The sequence below is a fragment of the Taudactylus pleione genome, unplaced genomic scaffold (assembly GCF_031769625.1).
Source record: "Taudactylus pleione unplaced genomic scaffold, aTauple2 ptg000408l, whole genome shotgun sequence".
NCBI classification, from domain to species: Eukaryota; Metazoa; Chordata; class Amphibia; order Anura; family Myobatrachidae; genus Taudactylus; species Taudactylus pleione.
In genome coordinates, this window is record NW_028284810.1 from 1,274,684 (window position 1) to 1,298,589 (window position 23,906).

Sequence of the window (23,906 nt, forward strand, 5' to 3'; positions counted from 1 at the left end):
ACATATATACACACAGTATATATATATATATATATATATGTATATCTATATATATATGTATATATATATATATATATATATATATACAGTATATAGTACAAACAAGAGGCATCACTCCAAGACTTGTAAAGATAATAAAGCCGTGTCTTTAATACGCCGACGTTTCGGGGACTACTACCCCGTCATCAGGACAGACATGATGTCTGTCCTGATGACAGGGTAGCAGTCTCCGAAACATCGATGTATTAAATACACAGATTTATTATCTTTACAAGTCTTGGAGTGACGCCTCTTGTTTGTACTATTTGGAGGGGTACCATGCCCTTTTTGAGGATGGCACCCAAGCTAATTCACCTGAGAATTACAGCAGCCTAGAGTGCCAGAATCAATGTGACTGATTGATATATATATCAATCTCAATCAAACAGGAGAAAAGGACAAGATTATCTGGTCCGGTGCACCAACACTGTAGGTCTCAATATAATTCTAACAATGTAATGTCCTCAGAGAAATATATAAAATATAACGTTTATTAAATTGCTTAAAACATATATTGTTGTCAGATGTAAGGCGAAATATAAAATAAATAAATAAAAGAGATGTGAAGATTTAATAAGAAATGGTGATTAAAAACACCTCCTGTTGCTGCCGGTTATTTAAATCCTATTATTATAGACTGTTACAACAGTATCTGTATCCCTATCATCACTGCATGTATTGTTAAGACAATAAAGATACACTCATATATAATATAGTGTTGTGGTTTTGTGTTTGTTCCCACTGTTCATATGTATTGGATACATAGGAAAATGCCTACTAATATTATTAAATCCACCTTACACAGTACCAATTCATTGAAAGACAATGTGCATTCATTGGTGTTTTTAGTATAACCCATGCAACATCTATAATGATCATGTCCACATAAATCTGGTAATTATATTATGCTGTTATGCCCGATCAGCCAGAAATATATGCAGCGCTATTAGGAAATGGCTAAAATTGTATCTTTATTGGTAGATAGTAACAAGTATCCAAAATGATTCACAGTGAGTCAAAGTTGCTCTCTGATACAGTAGTTCTTAAGTAACCAAAAAATGCATGTCGCACTGTTGTTATTATTATTATCGTTTATTTATATGTCGCCACAAGTGTTCTGCAGCGCCTTACAAAGTACATAAACAAATAATTTGACAACAGACTTACAGTAAAAAATAGGACAAGGACATGGATAATATACATTGATACATAAGTGACCATAACACCTCGATATGCAACAGAGCGTAAGCAACCAAGTGTTAGGTGCCATGGTGGGGGGTAAGAAGTAGGTGAAAGTAAAGTAAGAAGAAGCACAGGAGGGTAGAGGCCCTGCTCGTAAGAGCTTACATTCTAAAGGGGAGGGGCAGACAAACAGGTGTGACATAGATGGGGTAAACGGAGGAAGGAGCATGTTGCAGCAAGTTAGGATGGGAGCTGGAAGGCTTTGATGAAGTAGTGGGTCTTGAGAGCCCGTTTGAAGGATTGTAAAGAGGAGGAGAGTCTGATAGGGAGAGAGATAGTTCCAAATGTCGGGAGCAGCACGGGCAAAATCTTGGAGCGGGAGTGGGAGGAAGTAATCAGTTGGCATGAGAGGCAGCGTGCACTGGTTGAGCAAAGGGGGTGGCCAGGAGAGTGGAGGGAGATGAGGTCAGAGATGTAAATGGGAGAGGAATGGGTGAGGGCTTTGTAAGCAAGTGTGAGAACCTTGAATTGGGTTCTAAAAGGGAAGGGGAGCCAGTGGAGGGCTTGTAGGAGAGGGGAGGCAGATGTAGAGCATTTGGAGAGGAAGATGAGTCGAGCAGCAGCATTGAGGACAGACTGGAGAGGAGAGAGATGGGAATTGGGGAGGCCAGATAGGAGAAGGTTACAGTAGTCCAATCTGGATATGACCAGTGAGTGTATGAGGGTTTTGGTGGCATCCTGGGTGAGAAAGGGTCTAATCTTGGAAATATTTTTGAGATGGGACTGTGAGAGGCTCTGGATATGTGGTTTGTAGGAGAGGGAGGAGTCCAGGATAACTCCAAGACAGCACCTTCGGGCTAGAAGAGATAGTTGTGCCATCAATTGTTAAAGAAATAGTGGGAAGTGAGGTTATGTTGGAGGGTTGAAAAAAGATCAGCTCAGTCTTAGACATATTAAGTTTAAGAAATCGCTGGGACATCCAGGAAGAAATAGCAGAGCGATAGTTGGAGATACGAGTGAGGAGAGAGGGGGAGAGGTCAGGGGAATAAAGGTAGATATGAGTATCATCAGCATAGAGGTGATAATGGAGGTCAAAAGAGCTGATGAGTTCACCTAGAGAGGATGTATAGAGAAAGAATAGTAGAGGTCCAAGAACGGAACCTTGGGGAACATCTACTGTAAGAGGCTGTGGTGGGGAAAAGGATTCATGAGAAGAGACAGAGAAGGACCGGTCTGAGAGGTAGGACGACAGCCAGGAGAGAGCAGTGTCACGTAAACCAAGGGAGTGAAGGATTTGCAGCAAGAGAGGGTGGTCAACAGTGTCAAATACAGCAGAGAGGTCAAGGAGAATAAGCAGAGAGTAGTGGCCCTTGGATTTGGCAGCAAGGAGGTCATTACTGACTTTTGTGAGGGCAGTTTCAGTGGAGTGGAGAGAATGGAAGCCAGACTGAAAAGGATCAAGGAGGGAGTGGGAGGAAAGAAAGGTGGTAAGGCGTTTGTAAACAACACGCTCAAGGAGCTTGGAGGCAAAAGGGAGGAGAGAGATGGGACGGTAGTTGGAGAGAGTGTTGGGATCAAGGGTAAGTTTTTTAAGAATGGGGGAGACTATCGCATGTTTGAATGCAGAAGGAACAGTGCCAGATGAGAGGGAGAGATTGAGGAGGTGGGCAAGATGGGAACAGGCACAAGGAGAGAGGTAGCAGAGGAGACATGAAGGGATAGGGTCAAGGGGGGAGGTAGAAAGGGAGGAGGACTGGATGAGAGCCATGACTTCCTCTCCAGATACAGGGGAGAAGGCTGTCAGAGTCAGTGAAATGGATGAAGATGGGTGATCAGGGAAAGAAGGAGGTGTAGAGCAGGGGGACTGGTGGGATGTGATGTCCTGAATGGAATCGATTTTGGATGTAAAGTAGGTAGCAAAGTCAATGGCAGTGAGTGAGGAGTGGAGACGGGGAGGGGCTGGACAGAGGAGGGAGCTGAAGGTGGTGAAGAGATGCTGGCGATTTGAGGACTGGGAGGAAATGAGGTTCTTGAAATAGGACTGTTTAGATAGGGAAAGGGCAACACTGTAGGATGAGAGCATAAATTTGAAGTGGAGAAAATCTGCCTTAGAGCGTTATCTTCTCCACTGTCGCTCGGCAGTTCTTGAACACCTTTGCAGATATCTGGTGCATTTGGAATGCCAGGGTTGCAGTGTGGATCTGCGAGGGTGAGTAGTGATTGCCGGTGCAACAGAGTCCAGAGCAGAAGTAAGGGAGGCATTGTATGGGGAAGCAGCTCGTTCAGGGCAGGAGAGAGAGAGGATAGGGGAGAGAAGCGAGTCAAGCAGGGAAGATAAAGAAACAGCATTGATAGCCTCAATGTTACGTTTAGTGATGGTGGCCTTCGGAGGTAGAGGAGAGGAGGGAGAGAGAGATAGGTTAAAAGAAAGAAGGTGATGATCAGAGAGGGGGAATGGGGAGTTGGAATAATTAGAAATATTACAGCGATGAGTGAAGACTAAATCAAGTGAGTGCCCACTCACATGAGAGGGTGAGGAAGTCCATTTTGAGAGACCAAATCAAGATGTGAGGGTAAGGAGTTTGGAGGCAGAGGATTCTGTGGGGATATCAATTGGAATATTTAAGTCACCAAGGATAATGGAGGGGAGGTCAGAGGAGAGAAAGTGAGGGAGCCAGGAAGCAAAGTTGTCAAGGAACTTAGAGGGAGGGCCAGGGGGATGGTAAATGACAGCTACTCGCAGGTGTACTGGTTGGAAGAGGCGTATAGCATGAACCTCAAATGTAGAGAATGTAAGGGATGGTTCAGAGGGTAGGAGTTGGTAGGAGTAACCTGGGGATAGAAGGACCCCCACACCACCACAATGGCGACCCCCAGGGCAAGGGGTGTGAGAGAAGGTGTTAGAAATGGTTACAATAGTATCTTAACCCTTAGTTGCAGGGTGGAGAAAAGTCTGTCATTTATAAATTAACAGTGAGACACTGTCTGTCGGCAGTGTGAATATATGCAATTGCACAAAGTATTTTCTTTAGTTGCCAATGTTTAAAGAAACAGTCAGGTTCTTAAACACTTATAATATGTATCTATATTGCTGTCCCATACGAGGGTGCAGTGAACTAAAGGCCCGCATACAATTGTGCGGCAACCGGCAGCATACAGGGAACGCCGACGTGCGTTTTGCCTGGGGCTGCGTTTTATTATTTTTATATACTCCAGTGTATGCAGCATACAGTACCTTGTGTGATATCGCTGCATGCATGCCTAGAAATTGGCAGATGTGCCTACAGATGTGCCCAGCTAGTTTGGTGCTCCATATGCTATGTAGCGCGTCCCGCAAGGTGCGCCACACACCACGCCATGAGTTGCGCCACACAGAAAGTTTCATAATGTAGCGTAGCATGGCGCTGCAAAAAAGTCATAACGTGTAATACAACTTTTTGTCCACCAGGTGTCACTTTTCCTAAACTACATAGCACATGCATCTTATTTCCAATGCATGTTCTGTATCACCGCCCGATGATTGGCTAACAGAAGCGGTGATTCGGTACACTATAAAGTAGTACAGCGTTTTCCACATGGAATCAGGAATGTATAATAAAGCGGTAGAATCATGTCTAATAATGTTTGAAATCATTAAACTCTGTATTACACACTGACTGTGCGGTTGAAATTGCACACTTGTGCCAATGTAAGTACTGTCGGCACTGTCCCAGACTTAGACATTACAGTGAATTAATTACTTTAGGAACTACTGTAGTAATGGGATGAGGCATATGGCCTAGGGGGCTAATGCCTAGTCTCACTGCTAATGGTAGCCGCTGCTGATTGGCCGGTGGCACGCGACTGAAGTCTGCTCATTCCCACGAGCAGACAGTAGCGCAGTGTAACAGCATGCAGTAACATGCTGTTACATTGTATCCGGGGCTTGTCTTGGATTTCTGCTGAGAACATCGTGGGACAGAAAGGTGAGTATTGGATCTTTTTTTACAGGTAATTCCAATAGGATACTTTACGTTGACAAGTGGACGTGAACATCTGGAAACAGGTGAGTATGTATGTGTATGTATGTATGTAATAAAGCTTTATTTTACAGGTGTGTTGGTGTTTTTTTAACCATTTCTTTACAGGTGAAGTACAGGTACCAGTGGGCCCTTAATGCCCTGCATGCTGGTACTTGTGGTTCTCCAAGTACCAGCCTGCGGGGGAGGCTTGCTGGGACCTGTAGTTCCACTGTAAAGACAATAATGATACATCTATTTTTTAGACTTCACCTAACACAATAAACCCACTACCCACCACCAAGAGGTGGCAGGGATTGCCCCGGGCTATCAGCCTAGGCCAGGGGTGCCCTGGAGAGGGTGACCCCTTTATTGAGGGGTCACCAACTCCCCTGGGATCCCTGGCCAGGGCTGACTAACGGTCAGGGCTGATGCTGCAGCTGGGGGGCATGGTGAAAGGGCTCCCCTGGCTGTGGCATCACCCCCCAATTAGAAAGGGTCCAGGGCTGGTTTTAAATATACGGTGGAACCCACGTAATTTTTTATCACCGTATATTTAAAACCAGCACTGTCCCTGTAGCCTTGTGCTGGTTCTTACGTTAAAGGGGATCCCTACACATTTTTTTCCCTGTAATGTTAAGAACCTGGACAGGCTGGAAAGCCCGAGGCTGGTTAGTGTTTTTGGGGGGAATCTCACTAACCTATTTTTTACAGTTACAGAAAGAAACATACACAAATCACAATGATTTGTGTATGTTTCTGACCATCTCACAGCTCAGGGGGTTGAGAGTTTGAAAAGTAATTTTGCAAGAGAGTTTGCTCCTATCTCACCCGAGCTTGTCATCCCGATTTTTGGTAAATTTGAGAGATGTATGTTTTATATGGAAAGTACTTGCGATTTGGCCCAATGGTGATTTGATTCGAGATTGCTATCTCACCTGAGTTTTATGAAGGAGTTGAGAGAAATCTCACACAAATCTCATATAAATCCTCCATTTAAAAAATGAGGTGTGCTATTATGATGAATAATTAAATACAAAAACGTTCACAGTGGGTCAAAGTATATATTATAATGCACGTCACATCCAAAATTTTGCCCTTCAAATTTATAATGTGCCCTCCCCAGTGATCAGCACCCTGTCCAAAAAAATCCAAAAGTGAACACTATATAAGTAAATATGCATGCGGGACACTTTTATGTCAAAGACTATTACTAAATATAATTCATTACTATACAGCCTGAGTCATAGTCTTTGTCAGAAAAGTGTATGCATATTTATAGCCATTATATATGTATTATAATAGGTATTAAAGCAGAGACTACCAGGGATGGACTGGGGCTGTACATCAGCCCTGGCAGTCCACCTTGTGCACGTGCAAAGGGGGCGCTGTTTAGTTACAAGGGGGTGTGCCGCAAGTCACGGGGGCCTGGCATTGTGGCATGCCCCCTCTCTTCCCAGCCCACTGCCGCCACCCCTTCCCTCCCCTGGAGCTAATAGCATGTACATGGCGGTGTGGGGTGGAGTGCAGGTGTACTTCCACCCTCCTCGAACCGGCCCTGAGACCATCGGCCCTTCTGGCACATGCAGTTAATGCCAGAAGTGCCAGATGGCCAGTCCGGCCCTGGAGACTACTGTGATACATGGGGGAAACCCCTCTCTAGAAATCTGCATTTTCCCCTGTACATAGCTAATTTTGTGCAAAACTTAGGGCCTGAATCAAAGTCGCACACAATGCTGATGTATTCAGAGTCGCACACAATGCTGATGTATTCAGAGTCGCACACAATGCTGATGTATTCAGAGTAGCATACAATGGTGATGTACTCAGAGTCGCACACAATGCTGATGTACTCAGAGTCGCACACAATGCTGATGTATTCAGAGTCACACACAATGCTGGTGTATTCAGTCACATACAATGCTGATGTATTCAGAGTTGCACAGAATGCTGATGTATTCAGAGTAGAGATGTGCGCCGACCCCCTTATTTTGGTTTTGGTTTTGGATCTGGATTGGTTTTGCCAAACGTGTTTTGTTTTTGGATCTGGATTTTTTCTTAAAAAATAAAAAAAACAGCTAAAATCACATAAAATGGGACTTTTTTTTGCTCCAACAGTATTAATAACCTCAATAACATTTATTTCCACTCGTTTCCAGTCAATTTTGACCACCTCACAGCTCACAATATTGATTTGTTCATCTTGTTTAGGCCCAAAATTTGCACCAAGATAGCTGGCTGACTAAGCAAAGCTGCAGCAGTGGGCGGCACAAACACATGGCTGTTCAACTTCAAGCATGACACATTAGGAAACACTTTTATTATTCAAGAGAGGCCTGAGGAAGTTGGAGTATGTATGCAGTTGAAGGTAGGGCAGGGACAGGAAGGGTTGATTGGTAGTAAATTTAATTTCATTTTTTTATTCAAAAAAATTTATGAGGGAGAAGGGGAGGAGGCATTTACAAAAAAAATGTGATACAATACATTTACATCAGTCCTCGCCACAGAAGAATCCTTGAGCATGGCTGCTGCTGCTGGGAGTTGATTTTCTCATCCCAGAAGAGGACCAGGAAGAGTGTTTTCCAAAAAAAATAAACAATTGACTTAAATAATGCTTTGCAAACCTTCTATAAAGGCATTTCCCAACCTGTACTGGGATATAAAAAAAAACATAGTTAGTTAGTGGCCTCAAAGTGCCACTTCACCAGCACAGATATGTGGACAAGTATAAGATCTATGTTTTAAGGGCAGGGGTACCCAACCCTGGTCCTCGAGAGCTACCAACAGTGCATGTTTTCTAGGTCTCCTCACAGAATCAAAACTATAATAATTAACTCCACCTGTGGATCGTTCTAAATGTTTTGGTGAGTAATGAATACACCTGTGCACCAGCTAGGTCATCTGGAACACATGAGCTCTCGAGGACCGAGCTTGGCTACCCCTGATTTAAGGCCTTACTTTGTGTCTTTCTTGAGCATCCTGTGCCTGCTTATGCAGCTAGAAGTGGATTTTCATCCCAGAAGGAGACCATGAAGAGTACTTCCAAAAAACAATTGACTTAAATAATCGTTTACAAACCTTCTGTTTTGTAAAGGCATTTTCCAACCTGTACAGGGACATTAAAAAAAACAGAGATTTAGTTAGTGGCCTTCAAATTGCCGTTGTTCCCACTGTCCACTTAACCATATGAGATATGTGAACAAGCGGAACAGAGCATTAAATGCAATATTTCAGATTTAAGGTTTGTCTTACGTTGTGTCTTTCTTGGGAATTCTTTCTTGAGCGCCATGCCTCCTTCCTGGGAGTGGATTTTTTTCATCCAAGAAGGGGACCAGGAAGTGTGCTTTCCAAAAATAAATAAACAATTCACTTAAATAATTCTTTGTGAACCTTCTGTTCTGTAAAGGAATTTCCAAACCTGTGCAGGGACATTAAAAAAACAGAGTTAGTGGCCTTCAAATTGCCATTGTTCCCAGTGTCCACTTCTTAGATTATGTGAATATGTTAGAATGTAGAAGGTCAAAAATTGGGTGGACCACACATGGCTGATTGATGAACCATGGCGACTGGATTAGTGTCATAAGGAAGAGGAGGCTGTAAACTGGGTGTCATGTTATGAGTTGGCCATATGGGGTATGTTGCTGTTAAGGGATCAGGCTGCTTATCATTATCAGTGGACACATTATTATTATTATTATTATTATTATTATTATTATTATTATTATTGTTGTTGTTATTTTGGGTTACCATCTCCTGAAGGGTGTTTACCAACAGACAGAGAGTACCTATCAGCTCAGGCATAGACACTTCCTGAGGAACAGAGCTCTGTTCTCTGGAGGGAAGCCAAATAGGTGGGAGCCCCTGTTCCAACATCTGAAGCTCTTATCTCTCCACATCATCTATTATAGAGGGAAAAAAAATTTCAACGGGGACATCTAGCTCCTCTTTCTGTACCCTGCTCACCCTTTTTTTGGACAGGAAGTCCAGGATGGATGGTTTGGAAGAAGAAGGCCGAGCAACAGATGGGGATGGTCATTATCAAGACCTGCCCCCTCCCCCCAATGGGTGTAGTCTGGGAGGTATTGGTTGCCATGCAGGCAGCAGAATAACAAAGGCCTCCATGTTGTCTGTGCTTACTATTCCATATTTCAATTTGCGATTCAGGTAGGAATAAAGTCGGCTAAAGAACACAGTGACAGAATCACTGGATGTCTTAGTTTATACACACGAAATATGCTCCATGAATTCCCAGACAGATTCCGGAAAGATGAATCCTTTGCTTTTAATAATCTTTGGTAATTCCTGGCAAAGGTGGGTGTTATAGCCAGACACTTTGAAGGCTGTAACTTTGAACTGCTTTATAGAAAACATGTGAATGAAACCTTTCCACACTGCAGAACATGATGGAGAAATCCCTTGAAGTTCAGCACCAAGAGCTTCTCTTTTCATGTTCTCTGAGGTCTCACCACTATTTAATGGTGATTTCAATGTTATCCACTAGCTGAGATCCATCTCATCTGAGGGTTGGGTTTTCCCCATGCAAATGAGACAATTCATATCAAGGTGACTCTTATGTTTAGCCTTGGTGTCAGTCTCTCTTTTGGCAAAATTTGCACAATCTTGGTCTTGGGGGCACCATGATGAATCAGACAGATCCTCCAGGGTAAACATCTGATCTGGTGTTGTATCTATTTCTATTAAACCTTTGTGTGTGAGTTTAGTCATCTGCCGCTTGTGGTGGAGCTCTTTTTATGCTTTCTAAATGATCTCCAGACACAACGTAAAACTTAAACCTTAAAATGAAATGTTGCATTTAATGCTCTGTTCCGCTTGTTCTAATAACACATTATAACACACTAGACTTATAATCTTTGCTTTTGTTTACATTTTTGAATAGAACAGTTTTAGAATATGCCAATTCACAAGCACTTCTACCAAAACAGTTTTAGAATTTAGGATGTCTACTCTATATAGGTTTGTAAATAAATGTAGGCTTTAGTTTTTAGAGCATATAACTTTATAAGCTTTTAGGCTAACATTTCTGCTATGTTTAAGATAAAAAAAACATTTTGTAACCCAATAACTTAAAAAAAAAAGTTTTCATTGCAATATTCATGCAACCCCTTGAAAGACAGCAGCACAGCACCCCTGCACACCTATGCCGATGACAGGTATGACTAACATGCACAAAATAAAATGTGTTTATTTATTATTTTGGGCAGCACCCCTTCGACAGGCAGTAGCACAGCACCCCTGCGCACCTACGCCGATAACAGTGACAGCCAGGTGTGGCTGACACGCACACAATAAAAATTGTTTATTTATTATTTTGGGCAGCAGCCCCGTGACAGACAGGAGCACAGCACCCCTGTGCACCAACGCTGATGACAGTGACAGCCAGGTGTGGCTGACACGCACACAATAAAAAATTGCATTTATTATTTTGGGCACCAGCCCCTCGACAGACAGGAGCACAGCACCCCTGCGCACCTACGCTGATGACAGTGACAGCCAGGTGTGGCTGACACACACACTAAAAAGAATTGACAAAAAAAAGAAAATATTTTTTTTCCAGCTCCAGAACTTGGACCCAGAGCACAGATTGATCATGACTGGAGTTGGGCAGCACTAGGTTGCAACTTTTATTGTTTGTGGGTTTTTTACTATTTTTTTTGTTTGAGTCCAGAACTTGGGCCCAGATAGACGCAGCAGAGCGCAGATGTATTCTGCACCAGCAGAGATGGACACAGCAGACAGCACAGCAGCACCATCAGCCCAGGACAAAGCAGACACCACAACACCAAACAATCAGCCAGTCTCCCAGCCCTACACAACCCACCCTCCCTGTTCAGTCTCCACAGCCGGAGTGAAATGGCGTCCACCGCGTGGTCCCTATATACTACATTGATCATAGAGACATAAGCTCCTGAACCACAGGATTTCCGACTCTATGGTTTTGCCTCGGTTTTGAGATCTGAGTCAGGCGGGAAAACCTGAGCCTGCTTGGATCCGACTCGGATCCAATAAATGAAGGTGGGTTTGGATCTCCGAAATCCAAACCCACTCATCTCTAATTCAGAGTTGCACACAATGCTGATGTTCATGTAGTCGAGCAATAATTTGCAGCTGTGCGAAAATGTCTGAAAACCTCTACGACGCATGCATTACATAGAGTGTATGCACAAAGGTGCTGTTGTGATCAAGTCAGATAGTATCAAAAAGGTAATGAAAAAGTGGTGGGCACTCCAGTGCGGTGACTGGGAGGTGGCTAGTAGTGCAGTGCGTGTATGTGAGTGTCACATGATAATGCAAACAGCTACATTCATAGGTGCACAGCTGCAAGCATAGGAATCCATGGTCAAATGGAGAAACTGCACCTGCCATAGGGCTGGTGCAAGTTTCAATGGTGGAACAGATAATGGAATATAAGGATGCGCCAATCAGTATTTCAGCATGCGCTGGTGCTAAAAGTGGGCATCTTAGTTCTTGCACATTCGTCGCAAAGATGCACACAAGGGAAGGAGTTTGTTGACCATTTGCATAAATTTGCAGATGGGCAACTGCCAATAGACACTGCTGCGTGGGCTTTTGTGTTTTACTCAGGCCCATAGCTTCTTTATGTCCATATATAGACTTTTGGTGCCCCCACAAAAGCTCTTATTTGATTTGCCTAACATACCCTCTTGTTGAGAATCCAATCATCTTTATAGGGCCCCATACAGCCTATTTTCCTCCACATTGCCTCCATATACTTCACATACTGTATACTCCTTGTGCAACTTCACAACTTCATACCTTCAACGCCCCATGCCTATTAGTTCTGAGACATGCTGGACAGCATCATGCTGCTGCTTCTCTAATGGTGTGTTTTGCAGATGATTATATAAACATATTTGCAATGTGTAGGGTTCACAGAACGCCGATTCCAACCAAAAAGTGATTGGAATTGGTGAATCAGGTTGTCCAACATGTTGAATTTCACATACCAATCTGGGTTGTATGATGAGCCTTTCATCATTGGCTGATCTTCCTTTCCTAAAAATGATCTGCAAAATATCTATAATGTATTGGTGTAGATTGGTGGATTGGGGAATCTTTATATTGGGGAAAAACTAACAGAATTTGAGAATCTTTTTTTTATTGCTGATGTACGGGTCCCTTAAGAGCTGGGTGGCAATTACGAAGAAACAGTTTAGTAAGTTACTACTATACTATGTGGCTGATTCAGAGGTGGACGCTGAATCGATTTTTATGCAATCTGCCGATGTTTGTACATATCTATGTATGAGCAGGAGCCATAATGCGCATGTGCAGATCTGGTCCTGCGATGTTGCTCGCAGTGCCCCAATAACTGCAGTATGATTGATATGTTGCTGGACTTTGGGGATGTGACAGGCAGTGTTCCAGGAAATGGAGGCAAGGGTTACTCAGATGTCCAATGTTCATTGGCAGCTGATCTAATTTTGTCTCATCGGGCACAAAAGCAGATCACAGAAGCCTGCAGTAGACATCTTTTTACTTAAGACACCTCCTGTGGCTTTGCTTAATTTTGCACAGCTACTTCATCGCAGTTAATTTCAGACCTACAAATTGGTAGGTGCATAATGGATGCAGTGGCATAACTAGGATATTTTGATCCCAGGGCAAGATGAAAAATGGAGCCCCCCGAAAATTGGGCGTTGTCGCATGCCACAAGGGGTGTGACCACTGGAAAATGGGGGCAGGTCTACATGACACCCCCCATTTCTCATCACCCTGGGAACATTCCTTTCCATTCCATATGCACCTTAGTTTCTCCAGTAGTATGCCCCTCTTGCAATGCCCACTGTAGAAGTGCCCCATATGCAATGTCCCCAGTAGCAGTGTCCCATGTAGTAGTGCCCCTTATACAGTGCCCCCAGTAGTGCCCCTTATACACTGCTTCCAGTAGTGCCCTTTATACAGTGCCCACAGTAGTGAACCCTTATACAGTGCCCTTTATACAGTGCCCATAATAGTGGTCCCCTTTATGCAGGCCCCAAGAAGTGTCCCTTATACAGTACCCCAAGCATGCAGTGGCACCAGTAGTGGGCACTCTTATGCAGACCACCAGTAGTGCCCCTTATACAGTGCCCCCAGTAGTGGTCCCCCTTATACAGTGCCCCCAGTAGTGCCTTTATACATTGCCTTCAGTAGTGCCCTTTATACAGTGCCCCCAGTAATGGTCCCTCTTATGCAGGCCGTCAGTTTTTCTCTTTATACAGTGCCCCCAGTAGTGGTCCCACTATCGAAGCTGAATAATTGGCTAAGACAAGATCAGTTTAAAATTTAATCTCAGTGACGCCATCTTGCAAATGGCCACAAAAATCCATCTTGAAAATGAGATCGCAAGACGCCATTTTGCGAATGGCCGCCTAAGCGCCATTTTAGATAAACTCACATTTTAGTACATGTGGCAATAATACTAATAGCACCATGCGATTGCATTTTTCATCATTTCCCATACATACAATAGCGCTGTTAAATAGTCGCATATTAGCGAATGCATAGGACTTTGTATGAAACCGCTGTTTTATTAGCTTTAAGCATACGCAACTGCCGCGAGTTAACTAGCGTCCTTATATCAAACCCTCAATACCCACACATTACATATCCACACATAAGGTTCAATAAGCTTTAAAGTGTATGACTTAAGTTGGTTCAGTTAGTTTAAATGCTGAGAAATAAAGATATTTGATAACTAAGGTATTATACATGCTAAACTGTCTGAACTTTTACCTGAATATCACTTTATCACTTGTGCTTTGGAACCACAGATTCCACGTCTAAGTCTTTATTTATGGTATGACTGCATACGCAAATTAGCGTCATCCTTAGAAAGGTGTAGGCAGGACATTAGAAGCTATAGGAAGGTGTATATAGAGGTTCTGATCTAGTACTGTTAGTTGGGGGCTCGTAGTGAAGTCACTTAACTGCTCACACAGTACATACAGCCATCGATATTTCAGCAAAGGGTGGAGTGGCCACATGCAGGGTTTGCCTGCAACCACTTTGTGCTGAAAGATCGCTATCCATCTCCGTGTGAATCAAGTAAGCTGACTAGAATCCAGGGACAAGAGAGGAGAAAGTTTGTTTTCCTTTGTTGATAGAACCTTACATTTAAAGGGGTGTCGCAGTACTGAGTACGCGGCTAAGTCACAAGTTTGCGCATAGCAAAGACGCACTTTTGCGTATGCAGTTAAAAAGCCATTATACGGTTGTGGAGTAGTCACATTATTGTGTATGTGACTGGTCGCATAATAGCGTATACGTACTTCCGGTTGTGCTGCCACGTGTTTGAACAAAGCCATTGAGGTTTTCATTTTTTTTTCTATTACCAATATCTGGGTTTACGTGTATTTTTCTGCGCAGGAAAAAAAGTGTGTAACGGTGAATATTTGTTGAACAAAGTTAAGGGTATCGTATGATCCTTAAAGGCTAGGTGCAAGGGTTAGTCTAGCCGCTCGGTAAGCAGCTTTACCGTTCTATACACAGTAGCAGGTGTACATGTTGTCTTTGTTGTAGAGAGGTGCGTGAGAGAAGCTGACATATAAACTCTCATAGGTGTGGAAGTTGCCTTTTTCATATCTTATCCAGGTGTGGAAGTTGCCTTACTAAATCTTATCCAGGTGTGTGGGCGCCGCCGACTTAAATCATCCACAGGTAAGTGAAAGTGTCTTGATTGTCTTTCACCAGTTTAAATCTTTATTGAAAAGTGTAGGAGTTGTCTCAGAATGGGAGCCACTCAAACAGTAGAGATGTTAGGCAATGATGTGCTGCTAATGGAGGCACCGATCGGATCGGCCCGTCGTATCATGCATACCAAGTACGGTACTTATGTAATAAGGTATTAGTGATTTATGGTTTAATATGACAAGGAAGAGTGTTAGACCATTTCCCAGAATTGGTAGTTTCGATAAAAATGTGTTAGACAATGTCTGGGATCACATCAGTTTGATGCGCTCCCGAGAGAAAAAGGTTAAATATTTTGAATGTTTAAAACTGTGGCAGCATGAGGGGGATGTGTGGCTTAAAAATGTGCGAGCGACGCAAACTAGCGTCGCGAGCGCATTGCCTGAAAATGCATCCGCAACGATGAATTGCAATACGGGCGATCCGCAAATTGGCTCGCACGTGCGGCAAGGTGGCGTTGTAGAGAGTATTGCCAGCAGTTCACGCTCACCTCCCCCACCTTATGTGGATGGAGGTGCAAGTACAGTTACCAAAAATACCCATAAAAATGTATAAATTTCATGATGCGGATGATGAGCCTATTGTAATGTCTGCCATTTCCAATGCTGTACAGATGATAGATGCTGCAACACCACAATCACGAGTGGTGCCGCCATCTCCATCGGTAACAGCAAGGGAAGTGTTAGTGTCCTCTACACCCGTAGAGGAAGTTGTTCATACCATACGCAGCAGCAGACTTAACCCCCAGCCAGGTAACCAGGTCAAAGGTAGCAACGCTACCGGTCTGCAGCCCATTCGGACAATAAGCGTTCCAAATGGAAATGCAGACGCAAATGGTATAGTGCCCACGAGGGAAGTAGTAATGCATTGTTCTTGGACAAGAGCAGAACTAAATTCCATCATAAATGATTTCCCCGAACCCAAAAAGGAATTAGCCAAATGTCAAAGATTTTTGAGAAATTTGGGTAGTTCACATGATCCCATAATAAAGATTGGCGTGTGGTGTTAAGGGCCTGTCTGCCACACAATGCCGATGTGACAAAATTTATCACAGATTGTGTATTGGATGGTGACATTCCCTTAACAGACCAAGTAAATCAAGGTAACATTTCCCGCATTGTAACTCAATTGGGTATATATTTTCCAGTAGTAGTTAACTGGAACAAAATTTTCACCATTAAGCAGAAAGAGAGTGAGACTGCAGAAGATTATTGCGATCGGGCTCTGCAGGCTATCACCCAGTACACTGGGATAGAGGATATTAAAGATAGCACTCACCACAGGGGGATGATAGTTACGGTACTTGTGGACGGTCTGAAAGAGCGTTTAAAAAACTCGGGTTCAGACCTCACAGCCTGGCTGGCGGGGACTTACAATAGATACCCTCATAGAAACCGCCATTGAACATGATAAAAACATCTCCAAAAAGAGAGAAGCCCAGAACGAAAAACTAATGGCTGTTAGTATACAAGCTCTGGAGGGAATGACGGTAACAGCACAGCCAACAGACACACTTGCACTTGCACATACACTCACTTCTGAACAAGTATGTGCTCTCAATAACCCCACTCAACAACAAACACAACTCTATCCCACTAACCCAATGCAACCACAGGTCCCAGGATATCCACCAACTTTTTATCCCCCACAATACCCTTACCCTCCCTATCCTTACCCATATTCACCACCTCTACCCTCTGCGCAAACCTCACAACATCACATCTTCACCCGAAATACGAACATGTTTTAACTGTAAACAAACAGGACACTTAAGTAGAAACTGTACAGTAAAAGGAATAGGGATCCCACATCAGGGAAGACCTAGATATCCCCATAAGGGATATGCACAGAGGCCAGCAAATGTTCAGCAGGCACCAGCTCCAATTGTAGCCGTAAATGCTTTATTGGAGAATGGTAGCCAACGCTAGGGGTCAGGTCATACCTGTAGTCTACAGATGGTCAGGTTAACGGGAAGTACTAGGGAAGAACCGGTCATGATGGTTGATGTAGCTGGTACTGAATATCCTTTTCTTGTAGACACAGGGGCGACCAGGTCGGTGATAAAATCTCCCGTTAATTTGCAGGTGACTAACGAGACAGTACCAACAATGGGTGTAACAGGTAAAGTGGAACATTATCCTTTAACAAAGTCCACAGAGGTTACTATTGGGCCGTTGCATACCAGGCATTCTTTTCTCCTGGCTGCTGCGGCTCCTACTAACCTACTGGGCAGAGACTTGTTATGTAAGATGGGATGTGTTATATATTGCACCCCTGATGGTGTATTTTTAGATATCCCAGAGAGAGTTGCACATGAGGTGTGGGATATGTTAGACACTCCTCAAAGGATAGTGTATCACTCTACAGTTTTAAATGAAACTCCATCACAAGTAGATGAAATGTTGTCCCTAATTCCAGATTCCCTTTGGACTAAAGATGGACAGGACACTGGATTAATGGCAAACGTAAGCCCAGTAATGGTAAATTTAAAAAGCGGAAGGCAAGCTCCAAAAATTCCCCAGTACCCACTAAAGCAGGAGGTAGAACTAGGGGTTTTTCCAATAATTGAGAGATTATTGCAACAGGGAATTTTAGTTCGTACAGTTAGTGTAGCCAACAGTCCCATCTTTCCAGTGAAGAAGAGTGGTGGGAGGGGTTATAGGCTGGTACAAGACCTTAGAGGTGTTAATAAGGTAGTAGAGAGCCAATTCTCCATAGTGCCGAATCCAGCTGTCATTTTGATGCAAATCCCACCAAATGCAACCCATTTCACTGTCATTGACCTCTGTTCAGCTTTCTTCTCTGTGCCTCTCCATCCTGACTGTCAGTATCTATTCACATTTACATACAGAGGTTTACAATACACATGGACATGATTACCCCAAGGTTTCATAGACAGCCCCAGTATCTTCTCCCAGGCATTGCACAACTGTTTACAATCTTTTCAACCTGCCAATGGATCTGTTCTAATTCAATATGTGGACGTTTTATTGCTATGTTCTGACTCGTTTATGTCATGTTTGAATGATACTAAACTTTTGTTACTTCATCTATCACAAACAGGACACAAGGTGGCTAAGGATAAACTACAGCCGTGCCAATCCAGAGTAAAATATTTGGGACACTGCCTAACCCAGGGGTTACGACACCTTACAACAGATAGAATCCAGGCCATACAAAACATGACACTGCCGCAGAATCAACAGCAAATTCGTACCTTCTTGGGAATGTGTGGATACTGTAGAATGTGGATACCAGGTTTTTCTATTTTGGCCTTACCTTTACAGGAATTAGTCTCTTCCTCAAAGCACGATCGTGTCATACACACAGAGGAATCAGAACAGGCTTTCCTTAATCTTAAGGATAGTCTGACAAGAGCTCCTGCATTGGGAATACCTGATTATGAAAAACCTTTGATTTGTATTGTACGGAAGCCAATGGTTGTGCTGCAGGTGTCCTTACACAAAAACATGGTGATGCCAGTAGACCCGTAGCATACTACAGTGCCCAATTGGACACGGTAGCAAGATCACTCCTCACCTGTTGAGAAGTGTAGCAGCTACCGCTTTATTGGTGAGTAAAAGTGAGGACGTAGTATTGGGCTATGATATGATTGTCTACACTCCCCATGCTGTATCTGCTCTGTTGAACTCAGCTCAAACCAGACACGTCTCCTCGGCTAGGTTCACCAAATGGGAACTAGCTCTAATTGCTCCTGCAAATATTACTGTTAAACGATGCAGTACGCTGAATCCAGCAACATACCTACCATATGTACAACATGATGTACAAAGGGTGGAAGTAGAGGAGTTGCTGGTGGGAGGTGAGTTCAGCAGACATAATGATATGCACGATTGTATGACATATCTGAATCAGACCTTTACTGCTAGACCTGACATACATGACACACCTTTAGAGAATGTTGATGTAACTTTTTATATGGATGGGAGTTGTCATAGACAAACAGACACAGGTGAATTATGTACAGGTTATGCTGTTGTAAATGACACAGACACCATAGAAGCTAAACCTCTCGGTCCTCCTCACTCAGCCCAGGTGGCAGAGTTAGTAGCACTGACTAGAGCATGTGAACTGGCAGCAGGCAAATCTGCTAACATTTACACTGACTCGAGGTATGCGTTCGGGATGTTGCACGATTTTGGGGCTCTATGGCGTCTGAGAAATTTTATGACAGCAGCAGGCACACCAGTTGCACATTCCCAACACATAAAACATCTTTTAGAAGCAATCCAACTGCCCAAAGCAGTGGCAGTAATTAAATGCAAAGCCCACACATGTGAGGATGACCCGGTGTCACTGGGCAACAACAGAGCTGATGAAGCTGCAAAATGGGCAGCAGAGTTAAAAAATGTTTCCTCCAACTGAAACAATTATGTCATTTCAAACTATTGATATGCTGAAATTAATGGAGATGCAAAATTTGTGTTCAATTTAGGAAAAATCCATTTGGAAGTCCAAGGGGTGTGGGCAAGAGTCCTCTGGGCTCTGGAGGGACGGACATGGTAAGATAGTAGCCCCCAAGGCATATTATCCCAGCCTGGCTGAGGCAGCACATGGTCTGACTCACCTGGGTAAACAGGGTATGTGCAAGTTGGTGAGGGCATACTGGTGCGCACCAGGTTTTTCTTCACAAGCAGAGAAGATAGCAATGTCCTGTCTGACCTGTTTGAGAAAGAACATAGGGAAAGCGATCCCTACCGAACCGTCCCACATTCCACCGACTGATGGACCTTTCCAGGTGATACAAGTTGATTTCATCCAATTACCACCCTGCAGGAACCTTAAGTATGTATTAGTGTGCACAGACGTATTTTCTAACTGGGTTGAGGCTTACCCAGCGGCCACTAATACTGCTGCGTTTACTGCCAAGAAAATAGTTCAGGAATTTGTATGCAGGTACGGTATCCCTATAATCATCGAGAGTGACAGGGGAACCCATTTCACAGGTGATGTTTTTCAAAATATGTGTAAGCTGATGGGTATTAATAGCCGACTTCACTCTCCCTACCGACCGCAAGCCAGTGCCAAGGTAGAGAGGATGAACGGGACTATTAAAAATAAGCTAAGTAAAATCATGGCAGAGACTGGACTAGGATGGCCCGAAGCTTTACCTTTGGTCCTACCTAGCATAAGGACCACTCCTAGACCTCCCCTGAATCTGTCCCAATTTGAAATATTGTTCGGTAGACAACCTCATTTGATTATAAGTCCACAGGAAGATCTAAAGGGTAATAATGAGGTAACTGTGAAGTATCTTATATCAATGAGTAAGCAGTTAAAGCAACAGCAGCAGAAACTGAAATTGTTGTCTAATGATATGCCTGAAACGAACTGTCATGATGTTGAACCAGGAGAATATGTAATGATCAGAAATTTCTTGCGTTCAGGTTGTTTGACTGATCGGTGGGAAGGTCCATACCAGGTGCTGCTGACGAGTACTACATCTTTGAAGGTGGCCGAGAGAGATACCTGGGTCCATTCCACTCACTGCAAAAAGGTCAATCAACCGGTGGAGAAACAAGTCGGAGACAAAGCTGATAGCGTGGACCTGTCGCTCGCGAGCTTGTTCCGGGAGGATTGAAAAGGTCGTAGTAAGATACCTGAACTGAGAGAAATTCACAGGTCTTGTTGTGACAATGGACGGGCCTGCTTTGTTCATTTTCATATTCTCTTTTAGAGTGTTCACCATCCTGGTCAGTCCGGGGAAATCCAGTGTCTGTGATGGGGGACCGATTGAGGAAACGGGAGCTGATGGCAGTGCTGATGGAGTGGAATCGGGAGGAGTGCAATGCCAATCTGGGGAGTGTCTTTCCAATCTTAGTACTGTTATTGTTAAAAGAGCTGTCATTCCGGATACTCGGGGAAGGTGTGGAGGGTTATCGTCTGAAGATTCCTGTATTTGTGAGCTTTGTGGGTCCCTAGTTGATGAGAACTGTATCCAACAGTGCCAACCTAAATATAATCCATACTGGGGTGGGTATCCTCTAGAGAATTATCATAGCATGGTAGGCAAAGTGTTAAATCAAACTGATTGCTGGGTGTGTTCACATGTGCCCCAGGGGCAGCATAACGTAGGGTTGGTGCCATTTCCGCTGAATATCACGGATATTTTAGAATTACAAAAGGGGAAAACAATTGGATGGAAAATTCCTCTCATCCAAACCATCTCATTTCAAACTCTATCAATTCCAAGTAGATAGATCACTTTTGTGTTTAAACATAACCAACCCCAATAAACCCGGGAGTTGGGAAGTGATGGGGAATAATCAGACGATGACCTTCTCACAAAGTACTGATAAAGAGTCAATAAACCATGATCTATTGCGCTCCATTAAGTCAGGTGGGAAACATTTTAGGTATCAGTATACATTGAGTTCCACCAAAGAAATTATTGGTAAGGTGCCAAATGGTTATTGTGCTAAAATAATACAGCCAGAATCTTGCATGTATCAGATGGAAGAACCAGAAATAGGATTGTTTGCAAGGGAAATGTGCTTAATGATAATGATGCATACCATTCCTTATGTTCTCCCTGATAATGTATATTTCATCTGTGGAAGAAAAGCTTATAAATGGCTCTCCCTGAGTTCCGAAGGTTTGTGTTACCTGGGAAGAGTAGTCCCAGAAGTTATGACCCTCACACATGTTGAAATGCTGGGTATACATAAAAACACACCGTCACCATATCTTCACACACAATATGAACATAGAGGCAAAAGAAATATGGTACCTGGTGATATACATAAAACCACTAAGTTAATCAGTGAGACAACTGGCTTTAAAGTTCTGGTCGCATTGGACCCCACCAGGATCGCTCGGGGTACATTACATTTTAGATATATCCAGGAACTTGCTAAATAAATAGATAATATCACCGAGATGTACGATGACACATTCAGGTATACAGGGAGAGAATTGCAAACGTACAAGAAAGAACTGTGCAACACAGGCTAGTGTTGAATTATTTAACTGCTGTTACTGGAGGGTATTGCGTAACATTGGCCACCCAATTTGGAGTAAAATGTTGCACCTATGTCACCAATGATACCACCGACCCTAAGGAGGTGATAGACCGGAAGATGGATGAAATTCTGCAGCTAAAGTGGGAATTTCGCAAAAAACATAATGCTTCAATGGCGGAAGTAAGGGAAAAGATAGAAGGATGGGTGTCATGGCTGAACCCAGTAAAATGGTTCTCAGGTCTAGGGGAATGGGTCCAGGAAGTGATCGCCAGCATAGGCAAATTCTTAATCCTTATACTGATTGTCATCATAATAATTGGCATATGCGTCCGGTGTGTTCCTATTGTGTTGAAGTGTGGAAAATGTAGAAACAGAGTGAATTTTAGATAAACTCACATTTTAGTACATGTGGCAATAATACTAATAGCACCATGCGATTGCATTTTTCATCATTTCCCATACGCACATTAATACATACAATAGCGCTGTTAACTAGTCGCATATTAGCGAATGCATAGGACTTTGTATGAAACCGCTGTTTTATTAGCTTTATGCGCACGCAACTGCCCCGAGTTAACTAGCATCCTTATATCAAACCCTCAATACCCACACATTACATATCCACACATAAGGTTCAAAAAGCTTTAAAGTGTATGACTTAAGTTGGTTCAGTTAGTTTAAATGCTGAGAAATAAAGATATTTGATAACTAAGGTATTATACATGCTAAACAAGTCATGTTTGGAGTTGTACTGATGCGTATCCTTTTTACAGTATTCCGGTGTTATCGGTGGGGAGATCGCATCATGCATTCCCGAGTTATGGATCGCAGAGCCTACAAACAACAAAATGTATATTTTAGGAACAACTGTTAGGATGCTGCAGGAGGCGTGAAGAGGAAGACCCCCAGCTGTTAGAGGCAGGGAGAGTCTATTTGAACCAGCCTGTTAAATGTGCTGTAACAGATGCTTCACCCCTGGGAACCAATGATATCAGCAACAGACTTCCCTATTGTTCTGTTTATTCTGGAGGGTATAAATATGAGTGCACGAACGCTGGTTTTGAGTCTTTGTGCTGAATGCTGAATGATGAGGGGTCTCTTGCTGATGCCTATCTCTGGGTCCGGAAGCGCCTGCGTATGTATACTGTACTTGGGGTCTGTATAATTTCCCTTTTGCACCTAAATTGTGTCTTGATCAATTGCGTGTAACTGTCTGAACTTTTACCTGAATATCACATACTTTGGAACCACAGATTCCACGTCTAAGTCTTTATTTATGGTATGACTGCATACGCAAATAAGCGTCATCCTTAGAAGGTATAGGCAGGACATTAGAAGGTATAGGCAGGACATTAGAAGGTATAGGAAGGTGTATATAGAGGTTCTGATCTAGTATTGTTACCCCTTATGCAGACCCCCAGTAGTGCCCCTTATACAGTACCCCCAGTATGTAGTGCCCCAGTAATGGTCCCTCTTATGCAGGCTCCAAGTAGTGCACCTTATACAGTGCCCCCAGTAGTGGTCCCCCTTATGAAGACCCCCATTAGTGCCCCTTAAACAGTACCCCCAGTATGCAGAGCCCCCAGTAATGGTCCCTTTTATGCAGGCCCCCCAGCAGTGCCCCTTATAGAGTGCCCCCAATAATGGTCCCCCCATTCAGTGCCTCCAGTAGCGATACAGTGCCCCTGGACAGTAGTGTCCCTTACATATATAACACACACAGACATACACAAAACACTTACCTGAATCCCCGCTCCTGCCACACCCACCACTGTCTGCTCCTCCATCCTCCCACTCTGTACTATGGGAGAGACATCATGATGTCTCTCCCATCACCCACTGCAGGAGGCAGAAGGTGAGCTCATAAGTGAGCTCCAGCCCGGCCCCGGCAGTGGGCGCAACAGCAGCCAATGAGAGTCTGTCTGCTTCTCATTGGCTGCTGAAACACACACACCGCTGCCGTGTAGTACAAATGTACTACCCAGCGCCAGTG